This window comes from Ambystoma mexicanum, chromosome 13 (genome assembly GCF_040938575.1).
Source record: "Ambystoma mexicanum isolate Mex_15411 chromosome 13, UKY_AmexF1_1, whole genome shotgun sequence".
NCBI lineage: Eukaryota > Metazoa > Chordata > Amphibia > Caudata > Ambystomatidae > Ambystoma > Ambystoma mexicanum.
In genome coordinates, this window is record NC_090938.1 from 86,022,339 (window position 1) to 86,046,430 (window position 24,092).

The 24,092-nt window shown below is 43.9% G+C and overlaps 1 pseudogene; it reads right to left on the reverse strand.

Moving 5' to 3' along the window:
* Nucleotides 1–309: 309 nt before the first annotated feature.
* Nucleotides 310–24,092, reverse strand: part of LOC138520909 (cytochrome P450 2A13-like) — an 87,382-nt pseudogene continuing 63,599 nt past the window's right edge.

Sequence of the window (24,092 nt, forward strand, 5' to 3'; positions counted from 1 at the left end):
ATACAGACCCTCCAAGTCTCTGAGCTAATGTGATATTGTAATGCATTACATAATGTGCTGTCTTATCTACATTGAAAAGTACTGTACAACCTGTTTCCACTTGAGAGTTCCATATCTAGCCTCAAACACACAAACAATAAAACACACACACACAGTCATATTTCTCCAACCCTTTCTCTTACCCTTCATGCTCTTTATGAAGCCCTTCCAAGATATCAGATGAATGCTGTTTCACTACAAATCAACCGGAGCCACTCCATCTCACTCCTGGATATTTAATTTAATGTGATGAAAGGAGATTCAGATAGATTAACTCTAAAGAAGAGTCTACAGTGACTTAAATGCCAGCCCCAATTTCAGTACAAGCTTCAGGCATGAACAAAACATTTTGTTTAAAATCCAGAATATCTCTTTTAATCGTTCAATAGGTACAGAAATGAACTATAGGCTCAAAATACACAGAACATATGGGTTCGAGCTCTGTAACAAAGAACCCTTCTTTGGTAAACTTTGAATGAAATTTCAGCCATGTTGTGGAGGTCATGAACAGAGGGGAAAATACTTCTTTTATTTGCTGTAGAGGATGCTGTTTCCTCTCCTTCACTCATTCGGATGCTTGCGCCATCTTTACCGGGGGATCGCTTGGAGTTTATAATCCACTGGAATGCTGGATAATCCATTCTGTCTCGGCCTGATGTCAATTCCCTCAGGATCCCCTGGGAATTTGAGCTGAAAGTTCTGGAGGATTGCGGTGATGTATAGAAAGAGTTCCATCCTCGCCATTCCTTCTCCAAGACACAGGCGTTTCCCTAGAGTCAGAAAAGACCGAAAGAAATGTAATTCTGTTTATTTCGATTCCAGTCAATGTTAAAAAATGTATTTGTTGTTACAATTGAATGTAATTATAATACAGTGTTTTGACGCCACTTGTGCACATTACTATAACACGGTAACCAGCAACTATGCACATCTTTTTTCCTATTCGCCCCAGTCCGCTGGGACCCACTGCCCATAAAAATCAAATCCAGCCAAACTGTGTATCTCTACAAAGCCTGTTTTAAACTTCAATTACTTGCTAATGAGAGAGATCCCATGCCCTCTCCCCCATTCTCCCTATCCCAACAACCACTGCCTCCAGTGATGCTTAATAATGTTATTTTGTATATTTATATACTACTCCCTTTAGTTTGAAGCACTTGCCCCCTTGGTTTAATATTACCTTTGTAAATCACTGTTTTCTTATACTCATTTTGTTTTTGTTTGTTTTGTCCCTGGTACATGTCCTAATTTGTACACCCTCATAAATTGGCTCACTACTGGTTCTCATCTGTGTGCTATTGCACAAGCTGTGGTTGGTCAGAAGAAGGAGGTAGACACTTGAAGGACATTTTGTGTGTAGTTTATTAAAATAAGAAGAATAAGGCCTATCCCTCCCTATTGCTAGAGGGGTTCCCCTGCTTATATAAACATCAAGGTGCTTGTCAGTTGTCAGTCCTCATGGCCATGTCACCACAGGGATAAGGCTTCCCATCTTTGGTGCACTCTCCTCAGAAACGCCAACCTTCCAGCTTTTCCTCTGCTGCCGAGGACTCCTACTAAAGTTGTGGGCTCCGCGGCTCTCCTTGACTCCACCTCCTCCATGGGTCAACTCACCAGGGGGCTTCTCCTTCTTATGCTCTTCTCTCTATGGTCGTGCTTTGTTTCTACTCAGTGTACTCTTCTCCACCAACCTCCTCATCTCAGGTAAATGCACATCTCCACTTAAAGAGACAGATCCTCCTTTTTGTGCACAATGGGATATTTTAGTTTTGTCTCCATCAAGGTCCCTGGAGCTTCCAATGTTTTTTTTACACCTGACAAGCCCATATGTGCCATAATGATGTATGTTCTAGAGAGTTCCTCACAGAGAACAGGAGTCCTTGTCCCCTACAGGGGAGTCCACCCAGTGAGCTCCCACTTACCCATACCACTAGGGAGAGTCTTGGGGAGTGGGCTCACCACCCTATCCTCAAAGGAGGAGAAGGGATGAATAGCTTTGATTATCCACAAGCACACTTCATGGGAATGCTTCTGCCACCTGTAAATGCCACCTGTAAATGTGTTATTGTAAAAGAAACAGGGTACAAAATGACAATTCAAACAATGATTTATCACAAGAATCCTCTTTTTTATTCATGGTGATGATGCCAAGAGAGCCCAATGCGTTTCGAGTGAAACTCACTCTTCATCAGGGGCATATGATATTATATAGAAATTATTTTTAGATTTCATATAGATAAAGCCCATACATCACTCAACTCTAGACTTCTAGCAATTTGTACATATTAAATGTTTCTTTATCCTAATAAAACATCCTAACAAAAAATCCATCAATTTGTCGAGCAACTTCTGTATAATTGATGTTTGTGCAAGGGAAGGCAATCTTCAAAATATTAGATTCAACTGTTTTGTACAGTCCAGTACATAAAGTTCACTTAAAAATATCCTCATAGCCAGGACACTCATGCAATACAGCAATACAGCTTTTTTGTAGCTCGGAAAGTCGAGCACTAATACTGCTTCACCCCCCCTCTAACGGCCTTCTTTAACAGCCTTCTTTAAAGTAACATTTGCCTACAAATTACTGCTTTTTTTTGTTTTGTTTAAATGTATGAAGGCTGGGGGTTGCAGTGAAGTCAGAGAGGGAACCCTTTACTTGTCCTTTACTCCTCCCAATTCATGAGCCTGAGCATTCACCTCAGGCTGCGCTCCCTCCCTTACCTTCCCTGTGCCTATTCCCTCCTCACTGTGAAAACCAAATATTTAAAAAGTATATATTTTCACATAAAATGTTGAGGTGCTTGCCCATGGGTTCTAATCGCTTTTTAGACCTCGCCTTCGGGTCATACCGTCATTATGGGCCCTCATACCTTGTTAAAAGTCTGCACTGCACCCTGACTTTAACTCGGTCTTCAGGGCCCATAATGCCCATTACGGCCCTTGGGTGAGGCTTATGAAGCTATATCCATCTTACTTGATCTCTCTTCTCACTTTGACACGGTCAACCATGCCATCTTGCTCAACCGTCTCCATGATAACCTGGGTATCACCGATCAGGACCTGGCTTGGAAGACCTCTTTCCTCTCCGATCGACCCTCCCAGGTCCAACTTGAGTCCTTCCTCTCCTCTATCTCTATCTCTACCTGTGGTGTTCCCCAGGGGTCTAACCTCTCTCCCTGGCTGTTTAACCAATATCTGGTACTTCTTGCCCACTGCATTGCTGCTCTCTGCCCCAACTTTCAGTGCTATGCGGATGACACTAAACTCATTTTCAGGCTCCCTTCCACCATCTCTTCTCCTTCTCTCATCTCTGACTATCTGTCGGCTATCCAGGAGTGGTGTTACACTAATGATCTCTGCCTTAATGCCAGCAAGACTGAGATTCTTCTCATTGACACACCTGCTCCTTCCTTTCCTGTCGCACTCTGGGTGGCCTCTCTTGGCCCTCCTCCTGCTCCCACCTGTGAGGCTAAAAACCTCGGGGCCAAATTCGACTCCACACTCTCCTTCTCTCCTCACGTCTCTGACATTTCTAAGAAGTCACACTACCAGCTGCACCTCCTCAGAGGTATTCTTCCTTTCCTCTCCTTCCCCCAGAAGCTCACTGTCTCCAGAGCTCTGGTTCTCTCGAGGCTGGACTACTGCAAAAGCATCTTTCTAAATCTGCCTGCTTCTGACCTCCGTCCTCTGCAACTCATCCAGAACAGGACTGTGAAACGTGTCCTTGGCCTCATGCCCATGGATCATATCCCAGGGGACTGAAATCTCTGCACTGGCTCCCATAGGCTGCGAGGATTAAGTTCAACACCTCTGCATTGTCCACACGGCCTTCTGGGGCCTCGGGCCTGCATACCTTCAACTCTCTCTTCCTGAATATCTTCCTTCTCAAGCTCTTCGCTACTCTGCCTCCAACTCCCTCAGGGTCAGTCACTTCTCCAAGCAACGAGTTGGTGGTAGATCTCTTTCTTCGGCTGGGGCCTCTCTCTGGAACAGCCTCCCTGCCTCCCTGAAACTTGAGGAGAACCAGCTCCGGTTCCAGAAGCACCTCAATACCTTCCTCTTTGCTTCTGCTTTCTCTCCTCCTCTCCCATGCTGAACTCCTGACTAAATCTCTACTGGTCACCTAACTATCCTCTGATCTTGGGCCCAGGTCCTCTCCCCCGCCAGTTGCACACCTGCAATGCTTTGCTTGCAAAACCTGCACATGAAGGCTGTTTCTGTATCCCTACAATCTCATAGAAGCTCTTGACACTTGATGTCTGCACTTACCCCTTCAAATGCCACAAGCTGGCCGCACTTTTTACCTATTGTTCCTATTTATTTTACTGTTGAGCCTATGTATTGCACTGCCCTTCATTCCCGCACTTTTCCCTTTCCCGCCTCCCCTGCACTTGCGCGATCTCAATGTCACCTGGCCTAGTAAGATCATTGGAGGTCATTCCGAGGTTGGAGGTAAGGGATTACCGGCGCCTGTAAGGGCACCGATGGCGGTAATCCCTTAACTCCGTATTCCGAGTTCCCTTTGCGGGTCCCTCTTTACCTCCTGCTTTTAGCAGGAGTAAATTACGGGACCCGCAAAGTGACCTTGGAGTAAATTACGGCACTGTAATTTACGGTGCCGTAATTACCTCCTTCCCCATTCCCATTGAGCCCTATGGGGGCAGAAATGGGGATGGGGAAGGGCTATGGTGAATGGGGAATTACCGGTCCATCCAACCTTGGAATGGACCGGTAATTACTCCATTCACCATGCCGGTATTCCATGGAGTAAATAGCTCCATGGTTGCCAACCATGGAGCTATTTACTCCATGGTGTAGTCCTAACTCGGAATGAGGGCCATTGTCTTTGTCTTCTCTCTATTCCCCCTCCCTTGTCTGGCGCACCTTGAAAGTCTTGTGTATAGGTGCGTTATAAATGCCATATCCTATCATATCATATCTTAGGTTCCTAAATAAATCTGTATGCAAAAATGGATACATCAATGCCAGTGCATTGCAGCATGTTGAGTCTACACCCTAAACACTTGCCTCTGTGCCAATTTGAACACCTGATCTCCTCCCCCACTTCGGCTTCCACCCTGGATTCCTACATGGATCAGAGCCATACCATTATTATGCTATTCAAAACCTGTCCTCACCTAACATAGCTCCACTGCATCCTAGTCCTTGCTTTACACGAATGCTTTCTACACCTGCCTTTGAGGCTACTAAAACAACCAGCACTTAAAGATAAAAATCGCTACTTGGCAACAAAACTTCAGCCTCAGGACAAGAGATCCTCCCACATCACCGCCACCCTCAAGGCCTGCATTTGAACAGGGTGACAGTCTGGATTACTGTTCTTTGCATTAACATGTTCTGCCTGTAAATTACGTTTAAAAATATCAAAGGATCAATTGGAAAAACATAGTCAACCAATTGTTATATTCTAGGCCAGGTATTTCCTGCCATAGCCTGAAACTGTCCACTTTGTGATGATGAGGAATTAGGAAGGGGATATGTGCATTATTTGGGAGGTGATTTTATAAGCCTTGTAGTGCAAAACAAGGCGTAAAAGTAATGCGTTAACAAATTAGAATGTACTTCTAGATTTCCATGCATTTGAGTGACACTTGGAAGCAAGAATAAGCAACAGATGGAGTCAGCATTGCTGCTGAGCTTTCTCTGAAAAGAGATGTTCATGCAGTCAACAATGCAGTGGGTTTTCATGGAATCCGGTTGTGTTTAGCACCTGATAAAAGCATGCAGATTTCAAAGGAATACTTGTAAATGCTGCATGCAAAGCATAATTTGCATGCAGGTATTCATATTTTTTTAAAACAGAGAGTTCAGATGGAGAGTAAAGGCGTGTAGGCCTGGTTTTATGATTCACTTTTAAACTCCATTTTAAAATGTTTGAAATTGGAGGCAGGTAACTGCCCAGCACATACATGTTATCATGGGTGTTTCCCTGCATGAAAAAAAAACATCTGATATAAAATGATCGACTTGGAGGGTGATTTTGAAATAAATAGAAATTGCATGCAGTATACAACCAACAATTGTACCTACTTGTTGCTGGTCCTCTGCATGCAATGTTAAACACTTACAAAGCCCAGTGTAATTGTGAAGAGTAAACAAACACGAAATCATATTTACCCTTCACTTTTATCCTCTGCTCTGGGAGAAATAAAACATTGCCTCCAAAGGTGCTTTACAGACACTTTTCTAGAATGGATTCCAATGGAATGTGTCAGCAGGTGCTAATGAGAGCCGCATTCTATTGGAATCTTTTACTTTTTTGGTTGCATGAAAATCTCATGCACTCGTAAAACCAAACGCTCTCCCAAATCGGCAGAGGAAAGTAAATCGGAGATCCTACCTCTGATATTCTGCACTCCTATGCCTCTAAAAAACAAGTGGAGCATGTAAGGAAAGTGTAAAAGCTTTTACACTTTCTTTTTACACTCGACTTCAAAGTAAAATGACCCCTTTGGTGTTTTAGCATACATTTTGACAACATGTGTGTTAGTGTTTCATTTGTCTCACAATATTTACCACAAAATTGCTGCACATGTACTGCAACATTACAGCAAAATTCCCACATGAAGGATTTGCATCGTGTGAAAAGTGTGCCAACTTTTCATTTCTCAAAAGCCTCAGTTACTGAATTGCACCATGGGAGATATATAAAAGTTTAATTGGGCTGGGGCATACCCTCTCGGTCACATTTTTTAAACTATGCACTGTGCCTAACGTGTTTCTTATTTGGGACGTATTCTTATTTGTATGGTACTCTGTTGCCCATTTAGCATTCTAAGGCCACACCACACCAATGCGTACATCAATACTGATGTGATGTGGCCTTAGAATGCTGAGTGAGCAACAGAGTACCATAGAGCCACATTAGCGGTCACCCAGTGTCATGTGATTTGTACTAATCTAGATGTAGACATAGCCTTGCAGTGAATACGTTTGCAAACATTTACTACTTCATCGTTAGGTTACAGCGCTAACTCATGCATTTTACTGCAATAAGGAATTTGGTGGCATGCAATGGGAATTCAGTTTTGTGTGCTCATTTGCTGTACCATTATAGCAAGATGAATACTCAGAATTGATGCTCTCTTCTGACTTCCTGGTGAAGGGCTATGCTGATGGTACTATAGCATACTCTGCTGCAGCACCTGGCTGACTTGTTAAATTCTCACCACCGATGATTTGCTTTAAGACCTGTACACAGATTCATTGCTTGCGAGCTGGGTTTGCAAAAAAGTAATAATGTTAATAATATGTGTCATCCTTTTTTGAGTATATTTACTTTACATATTCGCCTAAGCGCTCAATAGTTTGATAGAAACAAATTGCAGACAACACCAGAACAGGGCAGATTTCCCGCACAAATAAAGTGTATATGTTGCTGATACATTTTGACTTGTTGATGAATGAGGCCGGAATTATCCGAACATAATATCTGGCATGTATGTGCCCAACTAAACTGAAAATGTTGGGTACATTTGTCAAACGGTTCAAAATGTATTAAGCAAAGAAGAAAAACTGTTTTTGTCCACTCGTCTTCAATTTTCTCATAGACAAAAAGGTGCTTTCATTGAACATGCGCACAACAAAACTTCTGGATGGATTTGTTCCAAATTAGAAACAAATTAGGCATAGTGCATATTTTAAGAAATGTGACAGAGAGGGTATGCCCCAGCCCAATTAAACTTTTATATATCTCCCATGGTGCGATTCAGAAAGTGAGGCTTTTGAGAAATGAAAACTGCCATACTTTTCCCATGATGATTAAGGAGGGAAAATTAAACATAGCATAATGGCTATGCTTTATTGGGTAAATTAAAGGCTTTTTGGAAATTGGCCATACTTAGATAAAATGCACCCACTGAACTCCAGCAATGTTATGGTCATTTTCTGTGTGGCCAGTTGCCGCTTTATATGTTTGATAAGTCTAAAATCGATAATTTCTTTAGTAATCTAGCATTTTAACTCTTGGACTTTAAATGGGCTCTTGCTCTTGCTACTGATGTAAAGTAAGATACAACGAACTATGACATTGCATTGAAAAACTCAAGTTTAAGAACAATCAGATTGCAATACTGAAGCATGCAATAAAAGTTGTTTTTAAATTAATTTATCTGAACTGAATCTATTGTTCTTCCATGCATATTTTGTTTATATTATAAAGAGGGTTAAAGTAAAAAGATGTCAAAATAACATGCACACTCTGAGTAGAATTCTTAGAGTTATGATATGAAGTATAGTTAAAATTGCAGGGTGGGTGGTATTTGGACCTTTACCGCACCTCTGCAAATTCAAAGGAAAATAGTTGGTTTTCTGGGCTGTATTTTATGTAAGGTTTGCCACAGCTGTGAAGCTGCATCAAGGCGGCATTTCAGTATTGATGGAATCACAATTCAAAACATAAAAAGCATTACCTAGAAATGTATCTAAAACTCAGAGGGAAATGGCCACACAATTCCAAAATCATTCCCTTTGGACATGTAATAAAAATCTCTAACCCAATGTCAAATTGGTACTGCGTGACATCATCGATGTATATACATCCTGGATTTCGATCTGTCAGATAGCTACCTGCAGAAAAAGGCATGAAGGCTTTGTTCTTTTTAAAACATCCATTTTCATCCAAGAAATGTCCTGGGTAGAAACGTTCTGGGTTTTCAAATTGTGATGGATCATGGAGTACAGAGGATAACATAGCATACACTTCAGTCCCCTGAAAAATGAAGAGGACAATCAGAAATAAATTTGCAATCAATTTTGTACTAATCAATTGTGTCCTTCACAATCGGGTTCGTCATGACAGTGAAAAAGAACTGAAACACATGCCCATACCAGCCCCATCCATAACCATCTTCCATTAAGAGCCGAAGATTTAAGAAGTGCTTTAGACCTAAGCTTTGAGCAAACACATCCGGACTTCTTGATCAATATTGATACTTTACCCTGATGGGTGTAATTTTAGGGGGGGCATGGGTTTTGTCCCCCCTCAACTTTCATGGCACAGTATTTTGTCCCCATTCATTTGGCTGGGGCATCTTTTCTTCAGATGTCATGTCCCCCCAACATTTTCAGAAAAGTTACTCCACTGTTTACCCCAGCCCGTTAATGCAAAGCTCACACTCAATTCTGATTTAATTTCTGACCATAAATTCTGCCTTGAGGCAAATCAATCTTACACAGAGCTACACTGCAGGGCTCAGATGTTTCCAGGGATGGTGCTGACAAACAGGGGTGTTGCTAGGTCTGGGAAAGACCCGGGGCTATGCTAATGTCAGAACTGTCGGGACTGGGGGCCAGCTGGCCCTTTGTTTGTAGCTCCTGAGATTCTATCCGGGGCTACAACCAAAAGACCAGGGGCTATAGCCCCCTTAGCCACCCCCTAGCAACGCCTCTGCTGACAAAGGACTTCCTGCATCTGGATCTCAGATGCCTCTGTTCTCACTGCACATAGCTTCCAAGCCACATACACACACTTCACCTGCTTGGAACATGCTCCTATTGGGACCCATGTCACTTTTTCAATTCAGCTCTCTTTAGACGTACATATAGCCCCCTGCTACAGATTCTGCTGGAACACTTATTATCTTTAACCCCTTAAGTGCCAAGGACGAGTGCTCGTCCTTTTTGCATAGACTTGCATAATAGCCTGGCAGTTTAAAATATAGTGCTTACTTTTCTGAACTTCACCTATGATGATACATATCTGTGCTCCTTATTCAAATTTCCCCACTGGCCCGCCCGCATCTATTATTTCAATCACTATTTGCTTCCCATAGTCCTTTCTACTTCCTGTTAGCTGCTGTTATGGAAGTTTAAACTTGTGAAGGATTACTCTACAGCCTTCTACAGTTAAATAGAAATGCCATTATATGAACACAGATGATTAAAGAGCCATATTCCAGCAAGCATGTTGTCCCAGGAGCGATTGCGCCTTCGCATCCCATTAGTACAATTTACGAAAATAATTCCTAAGATCACCTGCAGCAATCGACAGCAATCCTGAATATTTTCTAAGAAGTAGGTGACTTTGGGCCAGGATGATGCTGTCACTATGGCCTCTGCTGTTCGAACAGCATTAGCTAGGGTGAAAGCTGAGTACCATTTGCAAGTGGGCCTTGAAATAGGCACTGTCAGAGTTCTCTGTGGATGTGTGCCCTTCCTCAAGTAGCACAACCGCAAAGGGCTTTGATGTCTGAGGATATGGCGCAGTAACCCAAAAACGTGCAAGGGCAATCGGATTCCCTCATTCATTTGCAAGTTAGCCACAATATATCATCCTTCAGTTTCAATAAATGTATTCTTAAATGCAAGCATTAATACATCATATAACTGCATGAAGACCTACATTGTTGGTTTCTTTTCAGTTGAAGGCACCAAACAAAATCCAATTAGTCTTATAAGGTAACACCATTTTATTCATAGTTTTACCCAAGAGAGAAGGTATCAAGTGTGCAGGCAACCACCTACACGTTTCACCCTGATGGGGATCCTCAGTGTCATGAAGCCTCACAACCTTGTGAACAGGGCATTGCGGCATGTTTACCATACATCATCAATGTCATCTTGGGTCAAAAAGAAAAAAAGAACCTAGTTCCTGAAACGTGAGCGTGGAATTAGCCATTTTAACTAGCAAGTACACCTGCCACAACATCAACTAGTAGCATTCCCCAAGAGTTCACTAAGAAGACACTTAGACATAGATCATTTATGTTGGCAATGCTGTTCCCCATCCCATTCTTTTTATTAGCCTAATTTCTTGTATATTCACCATCCTCATCTAGCTCAGCAAAGAACCTAGGTATGGTTATTTAATAACGCTATTCCCATTCCTCACACATCCCAGAGCTCACAAGTTCAGTTTTATGTATTCAAGCGCATTCTTCCAGTTTTAAACACATTTCAGAAACTTCCAGTGACATCAACAATGACCTTATCATGTCTGAACTACTGTAAGATCCTTCTGCTTAGCTGGCCAAAGACCATTGTCAAGAAGTTGCAGATTTTCCAAAAGAAGGCTGCCACACTGATGCTGGACCTTAAACCCTATGTTCCTGCTCTTTACTGGCCTGCATTTGGCTTCCAGGCACAACTCGCACCAACTTCAAAAGACTCTGCCTATTGCAGAAGGGCTTCTGGAACAAAGGCCTGGTACAAGTTTAAGAACTATCTCCCATGAGATAGGCTTGTTCCCTAAGAACAAGCTGCAGCATACATGAACAAGAAACTCAGTGATAAACCTTTCTTAGAAGACACCTGCGAGTTCCTTTTTACTCTTCCAATTTTCCCAAATTCTCTTCCCCCCCTTGTTCTTTTCATCGCCATACATGTGTCCACAAGCATCCTTTGTATGTATGTATCCATATAGAAAAACTCACATTAAAAAATAAGACGTTAACCACTGATGTGCAGTACTTTTTGGATCACTTCTCTTTACAAATTTCTATTGAATTGAATATTAGAAAGAAAATCCAGATCACAATTGTCTGATGACCAATTTGCCTAAAGTGTGAACTAAAGAGTAGACAGCCTCAGTCCATTATTGGTAGATTAGTGCTACTTCCATGGTCATATTGTTTTATTGACCCGGTACCTAGAAGAAATATCGAGTACACGTAAAGGCTTCTATTGATCATGCAAGTAAATACCTTTGATAATGTGAACTCTCTGAACTTGGTGTCACGCATCACCATGTGTGGTACACCAAATGGTGCAATGTCACTGAATCTCTGAATCTCATGGATCACGGCATCTGTGTACGGCATCTTGCTCCTGTCCTCCATGCAAGGAAGGCGGTCTCGTCCAATCACAGAATCAATCTCCACCTGGATCTTCTCTGTTATGAAGAACATGAAACAGTACATGGGATTGACAGGCAATGATCTCCCTGTGCCACGTGTATTTCAGCTTCCAGGTGCCAGCTACTTTTGTGCATCATTTCATCAAAGCAAGCTTCTTTTTTTAGTACTGGTAAACTTAAGCTTCTACATTTTAACACAGAAATATGCTCAGTATCATGCTAGGATAAGAATTAAAGTGCCATTTTGTATTGATGTATAAGATTCATTCTTTTGGGTTATTACTGGCAATATATCCTTATTTGTCAAGAAAATGTACTTCTATTCATAAAACAAATAAATACCTGGTCCAAAACCTACATCGTTATTGATTGGTTAAATAAAAGTGTACTCATAAAGTACAGTAGGCACAGAAAGAGACCTTAGATTGGGGATGTACGGCACTTCCTTTATTTTAGAGTTTTTATAGATTATTGTAGTATGATGCATCACGATAGTACTGTATGATTCCAGAATGGGAATCAGCACGTTTGGGAGAAGTGGAGAGCCGCGGTTTACTATGAAGAAGACACCCCTTCATTCATATCCCCAATAAGCATTTATACTTAAATATACACCCTCTGCCTGACGTGTATACTTCACGTGGCGACGAGGGCTTACCCTGCAAGTCCTTATCAAGACGTCCGAGTCGTGTTGCAGGCTGAGCAGCACCAGAGGAAGGGGCCACGTCGGTGAATGGCTGAGTGTCAGTAACGCAACGTCCGACAAGTGACAAGGTGAGGGAGTGAGTAGCCTAATAGCGCTCCGTTGTGTCCCTAATGTGCATGCCCGAATATTGAAAGTAAAAGAGGTTGAAGGCCATTCCTCACAACATTGTACATTTGAGGTTTGAAAGTAACCATAACAACGCGAAACGTCATCACGTTGCACGCGGTGGCCATTTTGAAGAGTCAGGCAGGAATACATAATCCTCATGAAATCATAATATCTTCTTCCTCGGCACAGTATTTAACATTTCTTTTTTTTTGGAACTTGCTTTTGGGAAACACCTGAGTTCATATTACGCTACAGGAAGAACACTTAGAACAATCACAAAGGTACATCTATACTATTTTAAGTCATTGAAGACAGAGCTGACTGGGGTGGTGCTGGAGACAGAGTCATGGCCATGCACAGCATACCACCCCCTACTTTATTGTTACCTGAAGTAGGAGAGCCTATTCTGCCCTGGAATAGATGGCTAAAGACATTTCAACATTATGCAAGTCTTGTATGTTGAGCAGATTTGCCAGATCTATCAACTACAGAATGTGGGGATATGAATGAGTATGAAAAATGTGTTTTGAAAATGAATAAGCATTATAAGATGAAATTAAGCACCATATTAGAAAGGTATACATTTGGAAATAGAACACAAGAGGCAGATGAAACGGTTGAACAATTTATAACATCTCTCAGAAAACTAGCAAGAACTTGTAAATTTGGTCCTCATCTTGAAGAGAGACTGAGAGATCAGTTTATACTGGTGTGCAGTAGTGCCAAAGTGTGTGAGAAACTTTGGACGGAAGATGATCCTACTTTAGAAGATGTTCTGAGAATTGCCATGGAGGTAGCACACACAGAAAAATGTGTTAAGACCCTGGAAGATAGATTATAGGAAATACCAGTGAAAACGGAATCGTCTATTAATATGTTGCAAAACCCCCAAGAAAATGTGGTGGCAAGTGTAAACATTTCTAGCACTAGTGTGAGGAGAAGGAACAATGGTTATTCATCAGTAGCACAAAGATATGGAGAGCACAGAGTCTCAAGAGATCTGATGAGAGGCCGAGGATATGGCAGAGGGTACAATTCAGAATCTCACCGATTTCAGAGCAACCAGCGAGTGAGAGGTCGTGCCAGGAGATGTTTTAGATGTGACAGTCCATCACATTTTGCGGCAGTCCAGAATGTCCTGCTTTGCTAATAGTATGCAGGAATTGCAATGGAAAAGGACATCTCTATAGGTGCTGTAGAACCAAGGGCAACCACATGAATTGGATAGGTAATGAGGGAAGTGATGAAGGTGAAGAATGTACGTTCGCAATTGGTGGTGACTATGATGAAGAAATCAAAGTCAGCCCAAAGGCCATAGTCATGGTGAACGGGAAACCTGTTAAGATGATGATAGACTCGGGGGCCAGATATACCCTTTTACCAGAAATAGAATGGAAGAAGATTGGACCAGAATGGCTACATGAGGTAGATATTAATCCTCATGCCTAAGGGGGAGCAAAAATTGACGTTTTGGGATGGTTCAAAGCAGAATTGAGTTTCAAAGAGAGGTCTGCTGTAGGAAAAGTTTATGTATCAAAGAAGGGAGCATAACCACTACTGAGTTGGACACATCAGAGTTTTCTCAAAGTGCGTCTTGATGCCAGTTCTGAGGAATCGGTATTTGCTATAGAAGGTGTCCAGGTTAATCAAGAAAAGATACGGACAAGTGTGTTCAGAGATGGAATTGGTTATTTGAAGGGATTCACCGATCACATTCAAATGAAACCTGGATGTAAACCTGTTGCCCAGAAGTTATGAAGTGTACCAATAACTGTGAGAGAAGATGTAAAGAAAGAACTGTGCAAAAGAGTATCTCCTCTGGTGATTGTGAGAGAGTTCAGGAAAAACTAAAATATGTATTGATTTAAGAGAGCTCAATAAATGTATTGTGCCAGAGAGTCATCCGCTTCCCATCATCCAGGAATCACTTGCAATGAAGGGCTCTGCCAAGGTGTTCTCTAAAATAGATCTCACATCTGTGTACCACCAAGTGAAGTTGCTTAAAGAATCGAGGCATCTTACTGCCTTTATTACACCGGAAGGTCTATATCAGTATCGTAGTATGCAATTTGGATTAATCTCGGCAGCCTCAGTTTTCCCGAAACAAATTTACAGAATTTTTGATTGGGACAAAGGTGTCCTATTTTTTCAAGACGATATTCTGGTATACGCAGACACAGTAGAGGAACACAACAGGAGACTGGATTTTGTGATTACAAAACTGGGGAAGGCAGACATGATGATTAGTAAAGAGAAATCTAAGATCAACAGGAGTGAGATTGAATATCTTGGCCATGTTATCTCTAAGGATGGTGTAATGCCAAGAAGAGAACTGACATCTGCTATCGATGACATGGTGGTTCCCAACTCCAAAGAACAGCTTAGAACCTTTTTAGGTATGGGGGAGTATTATGCCAAATTTGTAAGGAACTTTTCGGATCACACAGTGATGCTGAGAGAATTAATGAAGATGAACAAAAGGTTCGAGTGAAATGAGAAATGTCAAGAAGAATTTATGTATATCAAAAGTGCACTGAAATCTGCTCTGGCATTAAAAAATGATGTTCTTGGGAGACGCACTATAATTACAACAGATGCCAGAAACATGGGTTTGGGAGATGTATTGAGTCAAGTGCATGACGGCAAGGAACAAGTTATAGCATTTGCTTCTCGCCTACTGAAGGGTGCTGAGAAAGCATATGCAACCATTGAGAAAGAGGCTCTACCTATCACATGGGCAGTAAACAAGTTCAGAAGTTTCATCTGGGGAACGAAGTTTGACTCACATACAGGCCACAAGCCGCTAGTACAGGTGTTCTCCACAAAGGGACTTGATAAGGTTTGTGTGGGAGCGAGGGGCCATCAGGCCCCTCGCGTCCTCTACGTCTCAGTACAAAACTCGGACCAAGTGCCTCCAGTAGTGGGTTCGGCCCTTGCCCTTATGCAATGTTAACTTGGTTGGCTTTCGCGTAGATGGGACCACTGAGCAGGATATGGGGCATCCATTTTTGTACCCTCTTTCGACTCCATCTTGGTGACTAGGCCTCACTGTGATAGTACGAAAATGCTTCTCTCCCCTTTTCTCGCAGCAGCACAGCCAGACGCACAGGGCCCCCACCCTCGTTCTCACTCTGACTGGAAAACTCTGTAGGCCCATTCTCACGCTGAAACAGGAGATGCTTGCAACACAATAATAAATGTAACACATCTCTCTTCCTCTGAGATCAACATCTCCACAACGTTTCGTTGCCCCTCTTGCACCCTCGCCAGTGGAAACTTACTGCCATTGTGACCCTGTGTCCCTGCAAGATATTCCTTTCATGTGCCAGACCACTGACCATGCCATGATGCCCACCCAGCAGATCCCCAACTAACATTAGACCCCTGCTGCAATATATCGTTGCCTACCACTAACAAATGCCACAGACCAGAGATTCTTATGTGTGCGGACCTTAACTTCAACCAGTGTATTATATTGGTCAAGGCCCTTAACCTAAGACTTGTATAATCCAATGTTATTGATAGTATAGATATATGTGTGGCTTTTATAGAGACATGATAAGCTACTGAAGGTATTTGAACAATTATTATTTAGTGCATACATTTTTTGAGAATATATTATGTTAGCTTAGATAGTGACCACCCTGCCTCCCAGCGACCTGACCTTCACTCATGCATAGCGCAGATGACTGACGTCAATCCTCCCGCCAACCAAACAACCAACCCGGATGAAGAGATGCCACCCCACCTGAGACATCGAGTGAACTGACCAATCCGGGACCAACATAGTATCCTATGTTAGTTGCGTCATTTACCCTATAAAATGTAATGTAATGATAACTTGTGCAGAGCGCTCTCAGATATCTCTTGAATACTATTCATCAGATAAAACCTTTTCTTGAACTCTCGCAGCCTACTCTCTTTGCCTTATTCCCCGTCAGGGGTGTGTTTGTTTTATTCTTTTGCACGTCAAAGATGGGGAGGGCACAAACATTTGGTGACCCCCTGCAACGTGATTTGGAGAGGTGCCTTGAGGCCCACACCGTGTGGCGTGATCTGGGACGCCCCCCCAGCAAAACCATCGCCTCCGCGGCCGACCAGCCTGTGCGCACTACAAGGAAGGGTCAAGGGTTCCCGGTTGACGAATACGCGACTGAAAAGCTGCTCGACGAGGCGGGCCATGGCTTGGTTGGGGTGCGGACCTGACAGGGGTCAGACCGAGAATGGTGACCCTCGGATTACTTGACTGAACACGTGAGTGCCGGTTGCGAAGGTTTCCAAGGAAAGGTAAGGGGGAAAATACGGGAACAAGAGAACAGGTGATAGTGGGTTAAAACCGAGAGTAGGGAGTGTGTGAGTGAGGTTGAGGCTTTCCTAATCTGTACTTTATATGGCCATTAGGTTTTGTGAAAAAGTGAGAAGAAGAGGGGAAGAGGTATCCTAGCCCGAATGGGGTAGAAGGCGGCGCCACGTAGCATTGTCTCGTCCAGTGCAGATAAATAAGTGAAGATAAAGAGAAAATAGTAGGGGTCTCGTATATTGAGTAGACTCAGAGTAGTTATTTAGAATATTCTTTTTCCGTGTAAGCAAGAATTCTTTGGGAACAAGTAAGAGGGTGTAAGAGGTGGGGAGTGAATGAGAAGAGTAGGTAAAGCGGGGAAAGGGGAGAGGTGTTCAGTAACAGGAACAAAGGAGAAATAAAAGCGGCAGGTAGTGCATGTGCATGTTATGTGTTATATGTTTTTGCTTTTTGTCCATTTTGTGTCGCATATGCTGAAATATTGTAAGAGATTTGTCGGTAAAAAGTCATACATGCTAAAAGTGAACTATTGAAGTTAGAAATGCAATAGGTACAAAGGTAACACTGAATACTGGTACACAATAATTGCCAATAATTGAGAAACACTTGACATTGCTGATCTGTATAAGGGGACAAGTGGTTGGAGGGAGGTGATTAGAAGGGAGGCTCAGGTGCAAGTGCACGTACAAGTGAAGGGAGAAATATTGTCATGGGTGGAATAACACCACTAGCTCATATTTGCCAACACCACCCGCTATATAGTGATAGAATACAATAATATCACAATAAGTGGGTGACAGAGATAAAAGGGGACAGCGTGACACCAATTTGGCCAGAGGGCGGGTTGTTCGACAAACGGGTGCTAGATTTAGTGTCCACGCACTTATTGGCGAGGTACAAGGGAAAACAGTTGCAGAACAGATGGGAAGTGCTAGATCTGTGGCAAATGTTTGAGGAAATAGCCCCCACAGTACAGGTAAGTACAGGGAAGGCAATTGAAAAGGAGAAAACGCAGGAAGAGGTAAGCGGAACACCGAAGGGTGAGAGCACAACACCCACAGCTGAGAATGACACAACCAAAATATACCCCTTAATGACAAGGCCAGCAGTAGGATATAGCGAGCCTCTGTACATACCGCCATACCCCACCCCCACTCCCTCTAACGGAGCAATAGCCACTGCACCACCGCCATATGACAAAGGAGGCCTGCATGGCCCAATAAGCGCGCCCCCTGTAAATTTAGCGCAATTAACTGGAGATCTAGACCGTCAGCTAGCGCATGCACAGATGGAAATAACACGGCTGAGAGAATTGTGTGATAAGGGCCAAATGCCGCCGGGGAGTGGAAGTTCCACCATTATCTGTAACAGATTTCACTCCCTCATTAGGCGCAACAGGGGAGTTGGCACCAGCAACATCAGAGCCAGCGCGATCCATATCGTCTCATGGAACACATATATCACAGGGGCGAGAAAAGGAATGGCGGTCAGGAGAGTTTCTGTTCGATCTGAATGATAAACCAGTGAAAATTATATGCCCAGCCACCCCAGAAAGCCAGCACGGAGAAGGACAAGAGGAGGATGGTGAGCAAGAAAAGGAAGTAGAGGAAGTGTGGAGCGACCTAGATGAATACGAGGAAGGAGTGGCAGCTGTAGGATCCACACTGCCACATCATTTCGATGACATGGATCCACGATCACCCCCACAATGGCAGGGTAGATTAAGGCAGCGAGTAGGGAACATGTTGGTGAGTAAGATAAAGAAAGGGACGGTAAGTAAGACAGGAAAGAAACATAAATTGCAGATGCCGTTGATACATAAGGGAGCAGGTAGGCCACACTACATTCCGTGGGCCCAAATGGACAAAAACAACCTGTTGAAGCTCCTCTCCCCACTTGCGGGAGGGGCAGGGAAATGGATACATGCATTTGAGAAAAACATGGCAGGAGTACCATTAGCGATAGGTGATGTAAAGAGTTTGCTAGTGTCCGCTGTCGGCGATCAGGCAGACGCTGGGCCTCATTACGACCCAGGCGGTAAGTTACCGCCTGGGTCGTACCTTTACCACCATGGCGTAAACTACGTTTACGCCATGGTGGTTGGCGGACTTACCGCCCCATTCCGAGGTTGGCGGGGCGGTAAGTCCCCAATCCCCATTTACCCTTCCTCATTCCCATTTTTGCCCCATAGGGCATAATGGGAGTGGGGAAGGCGTTAATTACGCCACCGTAAATTACGGTGGCGTAATTAACAACAAGGTCCCTTAGCGCCATGGATTTTAACACCTGGTGTTAAATCCTCCATGGCGCTAAGGGACCTCGGAATCAGGCGGTAAGGGTCGGGGCTGTTTACGCCGCCGTAAACCCCTTACCGCCTGGGTCGTAATGAGGCCCGCTGTGTGGGAAAAAGCAGGGTTCTGAGGAGTGACAATGAGCTGTGAACGCCACGATGGATCGCCATTCAACAACGTTCGAGCGCAAGTATGGGACGTTTCCAGACATTCCAGATTTACATTTAGTGATACAATGTACAATGGAGGAGAATGAGGATCCTACGCAATTCATACTGTGAGTGCAAGATTTGTGGAGAAGCAAAACTGGCATGGCATGGAATCAATCCACTGCCCTGTTCTACCTTATTATCAAAAAAGGGCTCCCGAAGGAGGTACAGAAGGCCTTGGATAAAATAGCTGGGATAGAAGCCAAGGGTTGGCCAGGAATTCAGAGTATAATTGTACAGCACTGTAAAAGGATCAAAGAGAGAGAAAAGGAGATAGCACAAAAAAGTTTGGTAGACGAAGCGATAGAGAGAACGAGGGGGACGAAAGTGTGGGAAACAGACCAGCTGGAATAGCAGCGCTGTTGGCCGCAGGAGAACAAGGACAGTGGAACCGAGAAGAACCACAGAGAGGACCGCAGTGGCAAGAAAGACAAAGCAGGGGAAGAGGTGGGTACTGCGGCCAGAGAGGGGGGTTTGGAGGCATGGGAAACAGAGGTTTTGGTGGGCAAGTGATGAGTGGGGGACAGCAAGGGTCATGTTGGAATTGTGGAAGATGGGGACACTATTCAAGAGATTGCAAAATGCTGCCATCAGGGTACTTTCAAGGGCAACCACCCATGGACAATGAACAGGTATGGGGTTGCCCACAACCAAGTTGCCCCTATGGACTACCAATGGGGAGTGGAAGACCACAGGACCAGTGTTATAATGAAACCCAAATGCAACAAAGAAATCCACCCCCACAGCCACATCACAGTGCATCACAGCCCATGGCACGACATAACACTGTAGGGAACGCCAGCAATAATAGCTTTACAACGGCTGCAAATGGTGCACCTGCACCATTCCGTGGTGTTACAGTAGTAGGAGATAATGGCCCTGGTTAGGACCCTGGCATTAAGGGGTTAACAGCGCCGTAAATGGTGTTGGCGCCGTTAAACCCTTAACACCTGATTATGAGGTCCCCTTTGCGGCTCCCGACCTTAACAGATGGTTTGGACCAGCTGTTAAAGTAGGGACCCACAAAGGGACTTTCGAGGTAATTACAGTACTGCAATTTGCGGTACCGTAATTACCACCTTCCCCAGTCCCATTGAACCCTATGGGGGCAAAATGGGAATGGGGAAGGGCCAATGGTGAATGGGGAATTACCGCCCCACCAACCTTGGAATGGGGTGGTAATTCCGCCATCCACCATAGCGCAATCATTAAAATACCGGCATCAACCATGGCGCTAATAGCGTAATGTCGCAATGACCCGGCATGTCTTTTCAGTGCCAGGACAAGAAAGGTACGCAGATTAGGACAGCCCACAGGGAGCACTTGCGTGTCCAGTCCTATCTACCACCGTACGTGCAGAAGAGGAACCACTAGTGGGGGCAGAGATAGGAAATAAGCAGTTTAGCAGTTTATCTTTATGGTAGACTCAGGAGCAGAAAAATCTTGTCTTATGGAAGGGCAGTTTCCGCTCTCAGGCAGGAATTTGGAAACGCAGGGGTTCTCTGGGGCTATTTTAAAAGTTCCTTAAACGAAAGATCTTGATATAACGGTGGGGGGAAAAACAGTGCGCGCACCTTTACTGTACCACGAAGACGCGCCAATCAACTTGCTGGGAAGAGATTTGCTAAGCAAATTGAACATGACCATTTCATTTACAGAGCGGGGAATAGTGTGTTCCACCCCAGGAGTGTGCCCAGTACGAGCAATGTTAATGATCAGTACAATGATGTATGAAGTTGTAGTGCGAGGGATACCCATTGATATAGACATGTTTATCTATGGCATCAAGGTGTTAGCCCGAGTAGTGTCTGAAATAACCAGAAAAGAGTGGAGGACACCATCATACTTTATATTTCGCCCAGTCACAAGTGTAGATGTCATGCCAGGCACGATAATGTCCATAGACATTTAGGAAGTTCAGGTATCGAGTAAATGTATTGTGGTCATAGGCTTGGACACGCATGGGTGCGACTGGAGAACTGTGCTATGCATAGATCCCAACATAATTCTCAGAGACATAACTGATGAAGAATTATTCACTGATAACGAAGACGACGGAGAAATAATAATGGAAATAAGTATACCATGGGACATTATGAACCAGTACAGAGAGGTACACAACCCGCTTATGGCCAGTGTTAGTGCCCCACCAACAATATTTGAGGAAGACATGGCAAAGGTGGCACCAGAAATTTGGACTACAGGCCCCCATGATGTAAGGTTACTGCATTAAGTGACACCCATAAAGATAAAACTCAAACCAGGTGCCATACCGCCGAGAGTGAAACAATACCCAATATCCAGAGAAGCAGAGGAACGAATTAGGGAAACAATAAATGCACTCCTGAGCCAAGGTATTATACTTCAAACTCCCCGTGTAATACAGCAATCTTCCCGATCAAAAAAGCAAAAGGAGGGGCGTGGAGGATGAGCCAAGATCTCTGCCCACTCAGTGACATTATCCAATAAGAATTCCCGTTAGTGCCTAACGCGGCATCAATACTGTGCAGTATACCCAAAGAATCTACATGTTTTACTGTGGTTGACTTGAAGAATGCTTTCTTCTCTATACCACTTGATCCAGGATCACACTACATCACAGCATTCACACTGGGAAACAACAGATGTGAGCATCGCAGACTCCCCAAGGGGTACTGCGAAAGACTGAGCATTTTTAACAGGGTACTATGTGAAGATATTGGGAACATAAATGTAGAGAGCACCATTATACAATACGTAGACGATCTACTCGTCTGCAGCAAAACAGCGGAAAAGTGCAGGGAAGACTCCATAACACTACTAAACGTGTTAGCTACAAAGGGGTACAAGGTGGATAAAGGGAAATTACAATATTGCCTTGCCGAAGTTGTATTCCTCGGACAGTTGGCATCGAAAGACGGGAAACTAATACTCCCAGACAGAGCAGCTGCTATACGTAACATAATCATACCAAAAACAGTGAAGGACATGCAAACATTTCTTGGCATATGTAACTATTGCCGAGCATGGATCCTTGATTACGCAGCATACACACGTCCATTACTGCAAGCACTAAATTAAGCGCAGAAGAATAGAGCCCCAGTAAAATGGACACATGACATGATGAGTCAGTACTTTAGACTAAAAGACCTCATTGCAGATGCTCCAGTCCTCGCGAACCCAGATCATAAGAGGGAATTTTTCCTGTTCTCACACTGAAATGGAATTCTGATGACAGAAGTACTGACACAAAAAACATCATTAGGCCACAAACCATTGGCCTGTTACAGTGGAACACTAGACGCGGTTATGCAAGGTCACTTTGCGTGCGAACAGGCTCTCGCAGCTGCGGCCTTCACCATTGAAAAGAGTGCCACAATTGTGATGGGATGTACAGTAACACTATATGCCGAGCATTAATTTTTTGCAATTCTCGAGCGGTCAAAATCGACACTGACGACACAAAGAGCAACAGCATATGAAATAATAATTTCAAGCCCCAATGTACATTTAGTTAGGTGTAAAACGGTAAACCCAGCAACGTTCATAACAGAGCCATGCACAATGGAGGACATGCAGGATCTTGACTGTGCAACGCATGAGGGGTTGGGTGACGATATTCCCAAAGCAAGTGAAAACGCCCTGAAGGAAGGAGAAATATACTTCATGGATGGCTCAGCATCAATAAATCCGGAAACAGGGGAAAAACCTGTAGGGATGGCAGTAGTACGAATGGAAGAAGATAGCTATGAAACAATCGTCCAAAAGCACCTCCCGTCCCATTACTCCGCACAAGCAGCGGAACTAACTGCATTAATTGAAGCATTACGCACAGCCAAAGGTTGCACAGTGACGATATATTCAGATTCAGCATATGCAACTACCACTGTCCATTCAGGACTATCGTACTGGCGTAGCAGGGGGTTCAGACGAGCAGATGGCTCGCCAGTACAGCACGCTGCACTATTGAATGAATTGATAGATGCATTAGCGGAGCCATCGGTAGTGGCAGTGGTGAAATGCCAGGCCCATACCAACAACACAGATGCAATCTCATTGGGGAACGCGGCAGCCGACGCAGCAGCGAAGGAGGCCTTGTATTTCAATACAACACCAGCAACAGAATGCATTGTAAAAGCAGCTACTACAGAACAACTAGCTAGAAGAAGCTTATAGTAACACACCCATAGCACAGCTAATAGAGCTACAGAGGAGAGCACCACCGGAGGAGCAAGAGTTGTGGAGCAAGCGGGGGTGCAAACAATCAGCCACAGACCTCATATGGAGACAGGAGACAACGGGAAAGGTAGTGATGCCGGTAGAAATGCTAGAAGTAGCATTCCAACAGCTGCACTTCCCAGCCCATGTAGCGAAACAACACATCGCAGCAGACATTCAGGAACATTGGTTCGTCCCTAACCTACAGGAGCATTTGTCAAAGTTTGTCATAGAGTGTACGACATGTCAAACATACAATTCAGGGATGACACTGAGGACATTGCGAGGCACCTTGCCACGACCAGTAGGGCCATTTAGAGAACTCCATATTGACTACGCTGACATGGGGGAGAGATGTAATGGAGCAAGATATCTAATTGTGGTGGTGTGTCCCTTCTCAAGGTGGGTGGAGGCGGGTCCGTGTCCC